Source organism: Tamandua tetradactyla, chromosome 23, assembly GCF_023851605.1.
Source record: "Tamandua tetradactyla isolate mTamTet1 chromosome 23, mTamTet1.pri, whole genome shotgun sequence".
NCBI classification, from domain to species: Eukaryota; Metazoa; Chordata; class Mammalia; order Pilosa; family Myrmecophagidae; genus Tamandua; species Tamandua tetradactyla.
Genome location: NC_135349.1, coordinates 49,649,893 through 49,666,102, shown reverse-complemented (window position 1 = coordinate 49,666,102; position 16,210 = coordinate 49,649,893). Strand labels below are relative to the sequence as shown.

The 16,210-nt window shown below is 41.5% G+C and overlaps 1 protein-coding gene across 3 annotated transcripts in view; it reads left to right on the top strand.

The window, feature by feature from the left end:
• Positions 1 to 2,199, top strand: part of RBFOX1 (RNA binding fox-1 homolog 1) — a 2,222,576-nt gene extending 2,220,377 nt beyond the window's left edge. For all 3 annotated transcript variants that reach the window (XM_077141880.1, XM_077141883.1, XM_077141882.1), the window contains one exon: positions 1 to 2,199. This exon is cut by the window's left edge and continues 540 nt beyond it. The gene's annotated coding sequence lies outside the window, so the exon portion shown is untranslated.
• The last annotated feature ends 14,011 nt before the right edge of the window (positions 2,200 to 16,210 follow it).

Genomic DNA, 16,210 nt, shown 5'->3' with positions numbered 1-16,210 from the left:
TTTAGTTTATGAAAGGGGAAGGGCGGGAGGGGCTCAGGGGACTGGGACAGGGATTTGGCTAAAAGAAGAAATAAATAGTAACTGATGAATCTAAACGATCCACTGCACCAACAATCACATATCAATGGTTCTGAGTTACTCATTGTCAGTTCAAGCCAAAGGTTATGTTGTTTAGGGGATGCTTCTAGAACCACTTGTGCACCTGAGTTGAATGAAGCTGTGCAAACCCACCCTTTAAGCATTCCACCCGGCAGTCTTCAGCTTCTTAACCAGCCACCAGTTATTTAGGCAAAAATGCTAGTTAGGCCATCAATAAGCATTCTTTTTATATTTCTTCCAGTATATAAATTATTGATATCATTGCTGACTTTTATATTATGGGAGGGAAAATAACATTAATAAAAAGGTGATAAAAAGCACTGTTTCTATTTTTTTCTTTTTTTCCAAAAAAAAGAAAGTAATAAAAACTTAAATTCTTTGTACCAGTTAAAAAAAAATGTATAAAATTTACATCTGTGCAGTGGAGTTGTTAAGTTCTAGAAACAGTCTATGAAGCTTTAGTTTTAGCCTAGTAGAACAACCGTTAGAGACAGACGTATAATTTTTATGGAATTACATGATAATCATATTCGGATTTATAGAAGCATTTTACAAGTATTGCAATCATTGAGTAGAGATAATAATCCTGGTATTTTCATCAGCTTGGTACTTTTTGAAACATGACCGTGTTGTGTAAGCAATCTGCAATTTTTCAGTCCGTGAGAGCCTGCCCTCCTGCTCCCACCTCCCCGACTCCCCTTACCCAAGAACTATCTCAAACCCATACCTTGAGTCCCATCTCCAAGTCCCAGGACACTTCTCAGAAGGAAGCAAAAAAGTTGCTCCATCCCCTTTGTCCCCAAAGAGCAAAATCCCCCTCCATCCCCTCTCGGAAACAGGGCCAGAGTGACACAGCCGAAAAATTGCAGTTTGTCTGTACTTCTTCTGTTTGAACTCTTTCCATGTTGTCCTGTTTACAAGTTAACATAAGTTGGGGTATCTGTCACGGGTCTTCCTGTTTTTGTATTTAAATAAAAAAGCAGCAAGCTGTCCCCGAGTAGTTTTGCTGCCATAGTTAAATCCTCACGTGTACAGTGCCGACCTGATGGGGGGCACGTTAGTAAGTTGTCAACTCATCGCTGTGAACCTGCCGATAGCTGTAACAACTCTGCTTTAAAACAAAACCGAACAAAACTTATAAAAAAAAAAAGTGTTTGTGACCCAGCTTTCTCTTGTCATCCTATGTGCATGCAGTAAGATCAGTTGGATATTAAACCATCAATAAAGTTTCACAAGATTTGAAAGCAAACTTCCTGTAGCATCGATATCTAAGACAGATGATAGCTATCCTGCAAAGAGAGAAGGGAGGGAGGATTGCTTAGTAGCCAAAAGCATATCAGGTGCCCTTTTCACCCAAATAATGGGTAGGTGATGGGAGGGGCAAGGGGTGATGTTTCTTATGAGCTTCACTGAGACATTCCCATTTCCCCTATCTGGAAAACAACACCAAGGCCAATGGGTACCAGCTGGAAAAGGGAAACTGAATTTACTAAAATGCTATGGCACCCAGCCCTGGAAAGGAGAAAGGAGGAACGGGGGCGGGGGCTGCGGAGAGTAAATGGGTTTCTCCAGATTGCCTCAGATTTCAAAGTCGGGTATTTGCATTGTGTTTGGAATCACAAACAGAATTCTTACTGTGTTGGTTAAAGTAAAAAATTCATTTGCAGTTTTGATTTTCATTGATGAGCTGTACTTCCCCCCCCATAATTGTATGTAGTTTTAATAAAATCATTTAGAGCAAGCGAGTGCCAAACGATGAGGCAAAATCTTTTTTGTTCAGGCGCTCCTCCAAGATGCCAATATGTCATTTTAAAATGTATGTCAGAGATGTAAACAAACATTTTGGATTTTTTAACAGTATTTATTTGGAATGTTTTCATTTATCTAAATAACTATTGCTATTATGAATTATGGAAAAAAAAGATTAATATCATGTGTGGCATATATAGTGACTTCTTAACACACATCATGCAATCTGCAAACCCAGAAAATGTGTATATCTGTCTTTAGAAATTAGTGTTTATATCACTTACAGTGGTTTGTGAATAAAGAAAACTGGTTTGTAATATCAAAAAAAATAAAAGCTTAGTCTGAAAAGTTGCACGTGGCTTGGTGTTCTGAGTCCTTTCGCTTCCGCGGGTTCCTTTGGCAGGGGGATGCATTGTTCACACTTGTGGCTGCACCTGTGCCCAGCTGGGACCGTGGAGGGTCTTAGCTGGCAGAGCCAGGTGCCTCCCGCAGGTGCACTGGCTTCTTCTCTCAGGAGGCATCAGGCCCCACCCCCGCACCATTCGTGTTTCCAGAAAAGTTGGTAGCACGAGCTACAAATATCTAAGGAGGAAACACTCCTAAGCCCAGTTATTCCCCAGTATGGAAATGTCAGCGTGTGGTTTAAAACAAAACAAACAAGGATGACAAACTGTGCCTTTTCAAAGGAAGTGTGAGTTCAAGTTATGAATGCAACATTTTAAGGAGGTGGGGGCTGGATAAGGAAGATGAGGAAATAATAAGTAATGCTGGGGGAGGTAGGTCACTGCTCAGGATCATGTGTTCATTATTTCCTCTAATGATTGTAACAGGACCATCAGAATCTAATTATCTACCCCATTCAACCCTCCATCATATTTGAAACCTATCTCATTTAATTATCACGACACTCCTATCAGGTAGGTAGCACATGAAAAGATTAAAAAATCTATGGGTTGCAGAACCAGATATTCTGAGTTCAAATCCTGCTTCTGCCGCCTTGCTTGCTTAATTCTAGGACATTTTAAACCAAATCTCTGTGCCTCCTTTCCTCATCTATAAATCAAGATGACAATACTATCACCCCCTTGATACTACTATGGGGAATAAAAACAATCTATGTGTACTGCTTACAGCAGTACTTCATAAAATGTAAGCTATTATTATTAATAGGTAAAGAAACAGGCATAGAGGTTAAGTAATTTACCCAAAATCACACAGCAAGTTTGTATCAAGACCAGGATTCCACAGCAGTCATCCTTATCTGAGAAAGAATGCTCTCACCAGGTCAATGAGAACTACCTTTAGTGCTCAACTTCAGAGATGAGAAGCCTTTGTCTGGGTGGAGAGGAAGACTTTTGCTCTCCAGTCCTCTTTCCACACAACAAGTTGTCTTAGGAACAAGACTTCTACCATTCCAAGCATACATAATAGTCCTTTCCTGTAAGCTCCTTATCTGTAGGACTGTGCAAGTTACAATTTACTTGTATTGCCCTCCATCTATTGATCTTTGAAGATAGCATTGCTCTTATTTTATAGGTGAAAAAAAAATGACCTGAGAGGTCATTTAGCTTACGTAAAGTAATGTTCACTAATCGGTAGAGGCATCTCCAGGGGAAGACCTGCCTGACCCTGATGCCTTGTGCCGGCTTCCAAGTGCTCTATTCCATTAAAGTGGATGACGGTGATGATGGTGATGGAGGTGATGGTGATGACGATGATGATGGTGGTGATGATGGTGAGGATGATGGTGAGGATGATGATGATGATGGGTGGTGGTGATGATGATGGTGGTGATAGCAATGATGATGATGGTGATGACGGTGGTGATGATGATGGGTGGTGATGATAGTGATGATGATGGTGATGATTGTGATGAAGAAGAAGATGATAATATGTTGGATGGTGATGGGTGATGGTGATGATGATGGTGATGATAGCAATGATGATGATGGTGATGATGATGGTGGTGATGATGATGGGTGGTGATGATGGCGATGATGATGGTGATGATGATGATGGGTGGTGATGATGATGATGGGTAGTGATGATGATGATGATGATGGGTGGTGACGATAGTGATGATGATGGTGATGATTGTGATGATGAAGAAGATGATAATATGTTGGGTGGTGATGATAGTGATGATGATAATGGAGGTGATGGTGATGATGATGACGATGATAATGATGGGTGGTGATAAAGATGATGACGATGATGGGTGGTGATGATGGTGATGATGGTGATGACGGTGATGGAGGTGATAGTGATGATGATGATGATGGATGGTGATGATGATGATGGATGGTGATGATGGTGATGATGGGTGGTGATGATGATGATGGATGGTGATTAAGATGATGACGATGATGGATAGTGATGATGGTGATGATGATGAAGATGATGTTGGGTGGTGATGACAGTGATGATGGTGATGGAGGTGATGGTGATGATGATGATGATGGATGGTGATGATGGTGATGATGATGGGTGATGATGATGATGATGGGTGGTGATGAAGATGATGACAATGATGATGGGTGGTGATGTGGTGATGGTGATGATAATGATGGTGTTGTAATGGTGATGTTAAACTTGAGCTGCTAATGCTTTTCTCACAACATATGTGAGGGTATATTTATTAAAGCAAGGAAGTTATTAGTTTTATCTTGATAGGTGGCAGGGAGGGAAATCATCATCTCCTAAAGTAGTTTTATAATTGAGCTCATCCCTAGCCAAATGTGAAGATATAAGTGTAGATGACAAAAGCAGTAGTTTATGTTAGAATCTCCCAAAGCAGGCTCTTGTCTAAAAAGTAGATAAACATGTAAATCTCACATGAAGAGTGAAAAACAGTAAGCATGGCAGCAGAAGTGAAAGAATCTCTTCAGTGAACCACACAATGGATGGGAATGCAGTGCCTCCTCACCCCCTCCTCTTCAGGGAGTGTGGACAGAGGTGAGAAAAATAGCCCAAAGGAAACACATGTGTGATGAATATGCCTTGTGTATAAATGAAGGCTGTTTTTTTTATCTTTTGGTGGCCAGTGCCTGAGAAGTAGTCTTAAGTTCATACCTACCTGAAATTTCTCTCTTAAAAAATTTAATTTTAATTGAACAGTAAAACTTCACATTGAAAAAATTACAGATATGGTTACATTCGTTTGGACCATTATCTCAGTTGCATTTTCCCATTCCTGGACAACGTTTATTGTTTATGATGGCATCTGAAGTCTGCTCCTACTTCCTGGGAAGTAGTCATTTTTTCAGTAATCTTAGCTCTTCTGAGCACTTCACTCTCACACACCTGCACACATGCAAGCCTGAACAAGTGAACACAAAAACATAAACCCTTTACAAGTGTATGATCCACAGACACATCTCTCAGAAACACCTGCTGAGCTTGTTGAAAATGTAGATTCTTGAGTCCTACCTGCTTTCAGCACTCCCAAGTTTGAAAACCACCATAGGATGGGAGGTCATCATGTTCCAGTGAACTTCATGGTTGTGTTCATGGTCATCTCCCTGAAGATCTAACTTGTAAGATGCTGGGAGGGCTGATAGATCTGTGTTCATGCGTGTGCATGTGTTTAGGTATATGGATGCATGTGCACATACTTACAGGTACCTATGGATGGATGCATTGTCTCAATCTTTCTTATGGTGACCTGTAATTAAGCTTTCTTTAACATAGTCAAAAACTAGGATTGGGAACAAAATTCTAAAAGAAGAAATAAAACAGTCATGTTTGGTTTGAAAATTCAAAGAAGCCTTAGCTTCTTGGCGTGGGGAAGGGTGATACACATGTGTGTGTTTGCCTGTGTACAAGTATTTATCATAAATGTTGGGGGATTTTTATGTATTTTTACAGGTGCAATCTTTCTGTGAAAGATAGCAAATTCTCCCTGTTCAACTGCTCAAGAATCAATCTAATGTTTGATATTGAACCAGTTTGTCTCATAGCTCAAAGCAAGTAATGCCAACCTTCAATCCATGCTTCAAACCAGGGTTTCTCATTGCTCCTGTTTGCAGTCCTGGGGGATGCAGATTTTTGGGGTTGAACAGGAACAATTGGCCCTTGGCACTTTTGAAGAGTCCCCTGTGAGAGTCCAATCTTACCTCATACACTCCTTGGTTTCCTGGAAAACCCAGAGAGGCACATAAATTGGGTCTCTGTGCCCTAGGTCACCAGGGCTACTTTGATCACAGATACCTGGCCTGGAGAACATCATTGACCCAACTAATTCAAAGAGGAACTTTTGTTTTCAGACAGCAATGTGTATTGTGGTGAAAAGCCCCAGCATACTTTTAAAAAGGAATATCAGGCGGTGTGACAGTGGCTCAGTGGCTGAATTCTCGCCTGCCATGCCCGAGACCCGGGTTCAATTCCCGGTGCCTGCCCATACAAAAAAGAGAAAAAAAACAAATGATGTCACTTCCAAAAGGTAATGAGTGTTGTCACTTGTATTTAAAATAAAAGAAATGATAATAATAGCCAACACTGTTTAAACAAGATATGAGAAATTTACAGAACACTTATATATTTAATCTATATGTTTATACATATATATGTCTACAATTTAGGAGACATTCAGAAAATCTCTTAACTTCTCTGAACCTCAGTTTTCTCATCCATAAAATGAGGATAATCATGGTACCTACCTCACATGATTATCACAGGATAATCATGGTACCTATTGTGAGAATGAGATGAGTTAAAACATGTAAAACACTTAGCCTGACATATAGCAATTGCTTTTTAAAATGATAGATCATTTATATGTCTATATCACATGTATCTCCATAGGTTTTATGGATTTAGTAATATAGGTACTTTATATCATGTATAGATATATTACATAACTTGCCAAATATATATATATGTAGGTCTATATGGTTATATAATCTAAAATAAATATACTTGTATATACGTAGAGATATCAAGTGCTTTTGTGTTTATATGGGCCAAAATAACTTTATCTATAATTGTATATATGTTTACACATATACACACACATATATTTGTGGACCATAAATATATATGCTAATTCTTGCAAAGCACTTGCCTACTGACAGAATAAGCAATCAGTAAGGTGACATTATTATTATCATTTAATCCTTACAAGCAGGCGGGGAAGGTGCAGTCTCGACCCAGTCTATCCATTAGGAAGTGGGGGTTGAAGCGGGCTGGTGACATGGCCAGAGTTCACAGCCATTAAGTGGTGGAACCTGTCCCCAGGCACCGGCCATCTGACTCCCAAGTTCCTGCTGCTGAAACCTGACCAATACCCTGCCCACACCTGGCCCTTCCTCCTCCAAGTAGGGAAGCTGCCCCACGTCACCAGGCATGTAAGAACTGGAGCCCACTGTTCTCTCCTTTGCTGCACTCTGAGCTCAGAGTGCAGCCGCTTCACCAGCTCCTGCCTAGATGGTGGGATATCAGGAGGGCCCAGGGTGACCTTTAGGGGGACAGCCCACTCCTCACGTGATGATTCCTGCTACGACTTGGACACACCAGAGGGCTGGGCGAAATAGACGGCACATTGCCTCAGTGAGGGAAAAGGTCAGAAAGAGCAAAGGAATCCCCCAGGTTCTAAAACAGAAGGAACAAAAATGGCTTCAGGTGGCGAATAGATGAGCCTTGATTCAAGGAGGGTAAAAGGGGTGCTGCAGGCAGGTGACGGGTGGGAGTGGGTGAAACGAAAATCAGGCACTCATCAGCATTCAGATTAAATTGTAAAAATCTGCCTTAATTGCAGGCACCAATAAAAGCAGGCCCCAAAACTAATTGCTCATGCTCACATCTGGAAAGCCAAACTCTCTGCAACCACACCAGGAAGTTGTCTAGAAGTGGAAAACAGGTCAGAGGCACTGCACACAGCTCAACTTTTATCTTCCCCAGCACTCACAGGCAGGTGGGTGACAGAGAAATTCATTACTGTAAGTGGAATCTCAGCGCCAGCGGAGCTGCTTCTCACCTGGACAGGGCTGTCAGGGCAACCGGCTGCCTCCTACTCTTTCCTTTCTTACTTTCCTAAACTGCGTGGCTAGATGATGCATTTGTTCTTTCTACTCTTTTCCTTCCTTCAGAGCCCATTTCTTCCCATCTCACCGTAGGAACTGTGTGTAGGTAAGCACATGCATGCTCTGTGAGAAGAGGAGGGAAGCAGAGGGAAATAAAAAACGTTAGATGTCAGTTGCAACATTCTGATACTGAAAAATATTTGTCCATGCTCTAGATGATAGAAGCCAAAATTTAAATTTCTTCTTGTTCTTTATTATCCTCCCATTACTTGAAAACAAAACAAAATGACTCATCTAGGCTGATATGAAGGCAAGTGATAATTGCTACTTCAGCTAAGCCATCAAAGAGCTAGGCATGTTGCAGCAAGAATGGAAAAACTGACAGCAAAACACAGCGGCTAGAGGTCTTATGGGCTCTCTTTAACAAATTTCTCAACAAACCTGAGTTTGGATCCTGCTTCTGTTGTCTTCTGTCCTCCTCCAGCTGTGTGACTTGGGCATCTTTGGGACTTGGGTTTCAAATTAGCGGAATGCCACATCAGATTTTTGTGAGAATTAAATGAGATTGTGTAGGACTGAGGGTTTGGGGTCTGGTTGGAGACAAAATCAAACTCTGTGTTAAAAAAACAGACATTAGGTCACTCGACTGGGAAGCAAGTTCCAAGTGAGGTGGAATCAGGAAAACTTGGAAAGACTCTCACCCATTGAAGCCATTCTTGAAAATCTTCATGGTACTTTGGAGTCTGAGTACATGCCACTGGCAGCCACGGGCAAACATCCTGAGGGTCTTTGCTTTGGAAATGCATATCCGCAAATGCTTACCTACATGCGCGTAAGATACACTCTGAACTTTAGCGCCAACCTGCCCCAGGTTAGGCCTCCACTTCTGTAAAATAGGAGAAATATAATGACCTTGAAAGCTGGTTGTGAGAAAGGTAAGATAACACACAAGGTGCACTTCACATGGAAAATGTGCATTAAATATTCACTCCTCTCCTTGGGTCCTTTGCTAGCCTCAAGACATTCCTCAGCCTCATGGAAATCAATGTGTTCAACCTACTTTTGTGTATTAATTTCCATTACTGGAAAAGAAATCACCACAACACACATTTTATTTTCCCACAGTTTCCATGCTAGGAGTCCAGTTATGGATTAGCTGGGTCTTCTGCTCAGGGTCTCACCAAGCAGAAATTAAGGTGCTGACCAGCCCTGGGATTCTTAATTGAAGCTGAAGAGCCTAGTCCAAGCTTGTTGCAGGCTCAGATGTTGGCGGAATTTAGTTCCTTGTGGTTGTAGACTTGAGACCCTCATTTCCTTACTAGCGATCACCCAGGGGCTGCTCTCAGTCCATAGAGTCCACCCAAGCATAGTTTCTTTCCATGTGACCCCAGAGGTAATTCACAGCATGGCCTTCAGAAGCTCACCTCTCTAACTTATCCACCTACTTTTAAGGGTTCATCTTAATAGGTCAGACCACCAGGATAATCTTCTTTTTGATGAACCTGATTGCTAACCTATTCTGGAGAGTGCTATTCTGTCCTAGTCATGATTTCCCACATTCAAAGGGAGGAAGCAGTACAGGTCATGTGCACCAGTGCTGGGAAGCCCAGGAGCCCTCTTAGAACCCTGCCTACCACACCTTGTCCTTCTGCTCCTTGATCTCAATGATATCAAAAGCATCATCATCTTTGTGATAAGAGCCATGTTTCAACATTTTCAAAGTTGAAATGGTCATCTCCATTCTCTGGAATGAGAAAACCAAGACACAGAGAACCAAGAGGTTATAGCTAGCAGAAGTTGGCAGAACTAGGGTAGAAGCTTGGTCTTGTTTGACAGCGAAGCCGTGGAAGTGTCTTCCATGGCACATCACACTTTCACTGGTATTGTGTCTCCTGGACTTTCCTGGTTGTTCCCTTCCCCTTAGAGACACCATAAAACTAAATTCCTACATTAGTATCTATTTATATAAAACAAATTTTCCCAAAACTTAACAACTTAAAATAATGAACATTTATGATTTCACTGTTTCTGTAGGTTAGGATTTCAGTTGCAGCTGCCTGGGTCCTCTAGCTCAGGTTCGCTCTCTTTCTCAACAATGCCAGATGTTAGCCAGTTCTGAGGTCATCCCAGGCTCAACTGGGGAAGGACTTACTTCCAAGGTCATTCACATGGTCATTGGGATGATTCTGTCCCTTGCGGACTATTGGACAGAGAGATATTTCTCCACAGCATCTAAGCGTGGAGTGACCCAAAAAGAAAAAATGTCACTATGTGGACGGGAAATGTCACTATGTGGACGGGAAGTGCAGGTGCAGGGTCCCGGTACTCCATAAATCTGAATTCCAGCCCTGGGGCTTAGTTGGTTAATAAATAGAGAACTTTACTTCAGCTGTGAACAAATCCACTCATGCCCTCCTTACACTGTATTCTAACACGTCTCGGCTCACTGGCACATGAGAAGCTGGTAAAACTGGGGAAGAAACACCAATAAGCAAGACTCCAAAGCATAGTTGGAATTTAATTTTCTCAGCATAATCATGACCTCAGCCATTAAGAGTAAGTATTCTCCCCATCTGGGAAGGCGCTCGGCTAATTTTTGTAACCTTGAAGAAATGGAGACCAGAGACCTCGCCCATCCCCAAACCACTTTTTTGGTTCAGCTGCCTGCTGAGCTAATGACCCACTGACTGGGTTTTAGGCTTTTGAAAGCTGAGTTCTAACATCAAACTTTCATTTCAGCGATAGCAGCCTGTCTGTAATGAATTTTTTATTTGTTTACTCATTGCTTCTCTTCATCTTTTTAATATTAAAAATAAAACTTTAAATCCAATGCCGAACGGTTTAAATTCACTACACCCAAGACCACTTCACTTCTGGAGAAATCATACTCTGATATAAAAAGAGATGGCACTGTGGGGGAAAGGGACATGCTCTATGTATGTTCTTTTTATTTTTTTAATACTTTTGCAAGGATAGAAGTAAATAATTCATATCAAACTACACACTGCACATCACGTGAGTTTCAGGAACATATCCACCAAACATCTGTGTCCCGTTCCTCAGGAGAGGAAGTTCTCAACCATTTCACATGGCTCCCCTCTTCGCCCTGTAGGTCCAGCCTGTTTGCTCCAGGGGATTTAGGACCCATCAGGAGGAGGAGGTGTCATGCAGAGAAGCTTGGGCTGGGGGTGGCCATGGGTCATTTGAAGGAAGCCTCACACCTGGTGGGCTTCAAAGGATAGGAGTATATTCAGCTGAAATTCAAGTTGGTGTCTGATGGACTCCCACACATGTGCTGGGGGAAGTAGAGGACAATAGAACACTATGGGATTTGTTATAATGACCCAAAGCAGACCTATGATGGCTAGGGTCAGGGGTGCAGGGAAGGGACGTGGGGATGATGGGCAGGACTGTAAAGGGGCAGGGGAAACCTTGGGTGAATAGATAAGCTCACCATCTTGATTGGGTGATGGCTTCAGTGGTCTATCCATATATCAAAACTCAATACACTGTATACATTGTGTGCAGTGTATTGTATGCCAATTTCACATCAATAAATTTATAAACAGACAGTCACGCACACTTGGGATTTGGTCTGTGGATCCCGATTCTTGCATTAATTAGCTCTCATACTCTCTATATGTAACTTTTTCTAGGTACCTCAGTTTCCTTATTGGGACATGGAGATAATAACTCCTTTATGGAGCTATTGTGAAAATCGATGAGATAATGAAAACCCTCGTGCATATATAAAGAAGCACTAAGACACCATTGGCTAATTTCCTATGCTTTATACTCCACTTTTCCCTGTTTCTCTTCCAAGGCACCATTACCTAGATATGTTTCTCCATATTTCTGCTGAGCGTGCTTTTCACCATGTGGACACTCCAGACACCAAATTTTAAGTATCTGGCAATAATGCAAACCCATGCTCTCTAACACACAAATGTTAACACTGACAGATGAATGGTTGGCTGCAAAAGTTCCCATCATCACATACATCTCTGTTTTACTTACACTGTTAGAGTTTCTACAGTGAGGCATTAAACAAATGCCCTTCTTTTGAACCTGATCCAAGTCATAAAAGTCTTTATAAGAATAGGATGTGCTTCCAGGAATGTCCCTGGGACATGCTTTTTATAGCATCTGATTACACCACCTCTTTCATGCACAAATATATTGCTCTCTAAAAATTTCATAAAGTGGTTGAAAAAGTAAAGTATCTTGGATTAGGATAGTTTACTCTGTATAAAATAAAAATTGATGAATAAATCACCCAGTTCTGATATTTACTGAGATCTACTATAACAACATACATCGAGTTTACCTGAGATTCAACAAGCACCCAGGTTCAAGGTGGGGAATTGGAGTCAGCTCCCACCACCTCTCTGTATGACCCTGGGAAAGTCACCTAATTTCCATGAACCTAAGCTTCTTCAGGGGGAAAATAATAAACTTGTCAGGCTGTGGTGAGAAGTCAATGTTATAACATCTCCCACTGCCTCTTTGGGTGGCCCTGGGGAAGCCATCTAGGATTTCAAACCTAAGGTTCCTAATGTGATAAAATGGGATAAATAAGAGTTTGTAAGTCCTTGGGCTGTGGTGTGAATTAAATGGTACAATAAGCAAAGGTCTTAGCACTGTGCTTCTCCCACTCGTGGGATGCAATAAAGCCTATTGTTATTATTTTTTATGGCCTGATAAAATTTGGGCGTAGGGGCAATGCATCTCCAATAAGAAGGAGACAATTCTTGAATTTCCTACCTTGAGACTGGAGAAGGGAAGTTGAAGAGGTTTGAATGATCTAGTTCATCGGATAGGTGTATGTTTCTCTGACTCTCTGGTCTGGTACTCTGGATAATGTTTTTCTATTGACAAATTTCCAAATGTAATAGGAAAAAAAATTGAAGGAAAAAAAGGATGTAGTCTTGTTGAAAAAACAAAAACAAAAAACAATGAAAGTCTTCATTGAAAGCCTGGAGGCATTTCAGAACCAATGTAATGCAATTTGCATCTCTGTTGAGGATCAGAAAAATTGAGTTGTACCGTGTGGGGGTTCTGTCCCCATATCACTATTCTGGTGATATGGGGACAGAAAAAAAACACATAAATCAATTCAAAGAGCTATGTGTTTGTCATGTGTCTCTTTCATGTCTCATCGTTTGATTCTTTCTTAAAATCCAGGGCCCATAAGAAACAAATAACAACAACAAAAAAAACAGGTACCATGCATTTTTCTGAGCCTCTATGCATGGCTGACAACCAAATAGAAAGCCACTTACTGGTCAAGCCTCATCTTCATGGTGAGGATGAGAATTACATAGCTTCCCCACACCTGGTCAGGCATCCTACCCAAGAACTGCCATTTTGATCTCTAAGACTCAGGCTTCTTATCTGAAGAATGGGGAGAGTAATGATTCTCACATTGTAAAGTTGTTCAGAGGAGTAAATGAGACACTGCACAGGGAAGCTGGGTTATGCTTGACACAAACTGCATTTATTACATGCTAGCCATTATCATTATCAGAAGGGACAAAATATGTCAGGAAACCTCACATGAAAATAATCTGTTTTTCAGAACTATTTGGATGAAATTCTAATATAGACTTGAGCCAATATTTAGAATGAGCAGCACATTTTTTTCTAAGCTAACTTGTGCTGGTTTGCAATTTTTATGTACTCCAGAACAGCCACTCTTTCAATCCTAATCCAATCTTGAGGGGCAGACCTATTGTGAGATGGGACCTTTCGACTAGGTTATTTTCCACAGAGATGTGATCCACCCATCTGTGGGTGTGATCTTTTGATTAGATGATTTCCATGGAGTTGTGACCCTGTCTATTCAAGGTGGGTCTTAATTAGCTTACTGGAGTGCTTTAACAGGGCAGCATTTTGGAGAAAGCTCAGACGCAGATGTTTGGAGATGCTTGGGAACCAACACAGAGAGCAGAGAAATAATACAAAAACACAGATGTTTGAAGATGCTAAGCTAAGAGATGAAATCCAGATTTTGTCCCAGAGAAGCTAAATGAGGGCCCAAAGAAGAGGCGATTGGAAACAGGCCAGTGATACCCAGGAGCCATTGAAGAGAAAGCTAGCAGATCTTGCCCTGCATTGGCCTTCTTGAACAAAGGTATCTTTCTCTGGATGCCTTAGATTGGATATTTTTATAGCCTTGCTTAAATTTAGACATTTTCATGGCCTTAGAACTATAAACTTGCAACTTAATAAAAGTTTTTAAAAGTCATTCCATTTCTGGAATGCAACAGATTTTGGTACCAGAAGTGGGGTGCTACTGCAGTTTGCAAATGCCAAACATATTGTTATGGCTTTTTAAATAGATAAGGGGAAAATTCTGGCAGAGTTTTGAGAAGCTTGATAGAGAAGACCTAGAATGCTTTGAAGAAATTGTTGGTGGAAATGCAGACTCTAAAGATATCTCTGACAAGGCTTTAGACAGAAATGAGGAATGTGCCATTGCAAGCTGGAAAGAAGGTGATCCCTGTTTTAAAGTGGCACAGAATCTTGCAAAAGTATGTACTGCTGTTGGAAGGAAGTTAGAATTTAAAGGCAACAACCCAGGATACTTAGCTGAGGAGATTTCCAAATTAAGTGTGGAAAGCTCAGCCTGGTTTCTCCTTGCAGCTTATAGTGAAATGCAACATGAAAGAGATAAGCTGAGAATGGAACTCTTGACTAGAAAAAGACTAGAAATTGATGTCTGGAAAATTCTGGGCTTCCAGAAGGAGAGATTCCAGAAAATAATTCCCCACCTGAGGATTTCACCAGACATTGGATGCATCAGCCATTTCAGGAGAAGTTTGGAGATGGAGTTATCCAAGAAGGATTTGTGGAAAGTCCTTTTGTCTGATGGGCATGATCTTAGCCTATTGCGTAGGAAAACAACAACAGTATTTATGAGATCTGTATAAATGGAAACACTACCAGTCTGGACTAAGAGGGGCAGAAAAGGGATGCAGTGGAGGAAAAAAACTTCAGAGGCAGAACTATGGAAGCTAAGGTCTGAAGTCAAGAAACCACAGGTCAGGACACCAAATCCACCCAAGCACTTGGAGAGGGTGAGTTTGCCTTGAAGGAAGAACGTGGGCCTTCCACCTCTCTGCAGTGAAAGAATTGGGCCTCAGAGAGGGTGAAGCACATTCCTTGGGAATTTGAGAGAGGCTAGCTGCCACCCCATTATTTTGGAGGGGTTGAGCATGTGCCTGGAGATGGCAGAGAGCCCAGGTGAGGCCCCAAGACTTGGAGAGGGTGAAGCTGAGGCAAAGGTGGTCTCCCCAATGTCCTAGACTATAATCAATTGGGCAGGCCATGGTAGCTCAGCAGGCAGAACTCTCGCCTGCCGTGCCAGAGACCAGGGTTCAATTCCCAGTGCCTATCCATGCAAAAAAAAGAAAAAAGAAATTATAATCAATTACTGCATTCTAGATATCAGGCTCAAACAATGGATATTGCATTCAGTTTCTAATTGCTTGACCTGGTGCAGGTTTCTCAAATTTACTTCACATATTAAGAATCTAAATAAAGAAATATACTAATTAATTAATAAGTTGATTAATTAAGACTCTCCCTTTTGCCTGTGTGGTACATTCTTACACATTCTTGGAATCTAAGCTTTGAAGGTGTCAAAAGAAAGAAGTTCGGTGAAAGGTGAGACGCTGGATTGAGCTGGTGAGCCTCGGGAACATCAGACCTAATCACCTCCTGCTTCAGGCAGGGCTGGACCTCGATAAGGAGTTGCAAGAGAGGGGAATGCTTTGTTTCAGATAAAGTTTATATCCTTAACTGCTGTGAAACGAAGTTGGGACAGTTTGAAAGCGTGCTGGTTTCTGGTGCCTCTTGTCCAGGATCATTTGCAATCCCATCCCAGTAAGGGTCGTCATGGTCCTTTTGAGAGCAGATTGGGCAAGCCTCGAGATGTGTCAATAAGTCAAGGTTCAGGGATGGGAGAAGCATTGAAGAAAGGTGGAGGGGAGACAAGGGTTGAAGGTAGAGAAACTGGAGACCCTCTATCATGTCTGTTTGAATCCTTTTCCAGGCGCGCTCTTGGTTAAGATAAACCCCTTTCATCTTCAGATAAATCTGTTCGAAGAGAAGACAAGATGACAAGGACGTGGAAGATCAGGAACGGACTCAAGCAGGCCCCAGAGTTGCTTGGAGGGACAGTTTGATCTCTGGTCTTTTGTTTCTTAATCAACTTGGATCATCTGTTTGGACAGGACAGCACTACTGATTGTGTTTATTTATGCTAGGACTCACTTGGTGAAGGATATGCCTCTTTGGAGCAAACAGAAGAACGACCACTAGACCTTGGGGAAATGCAC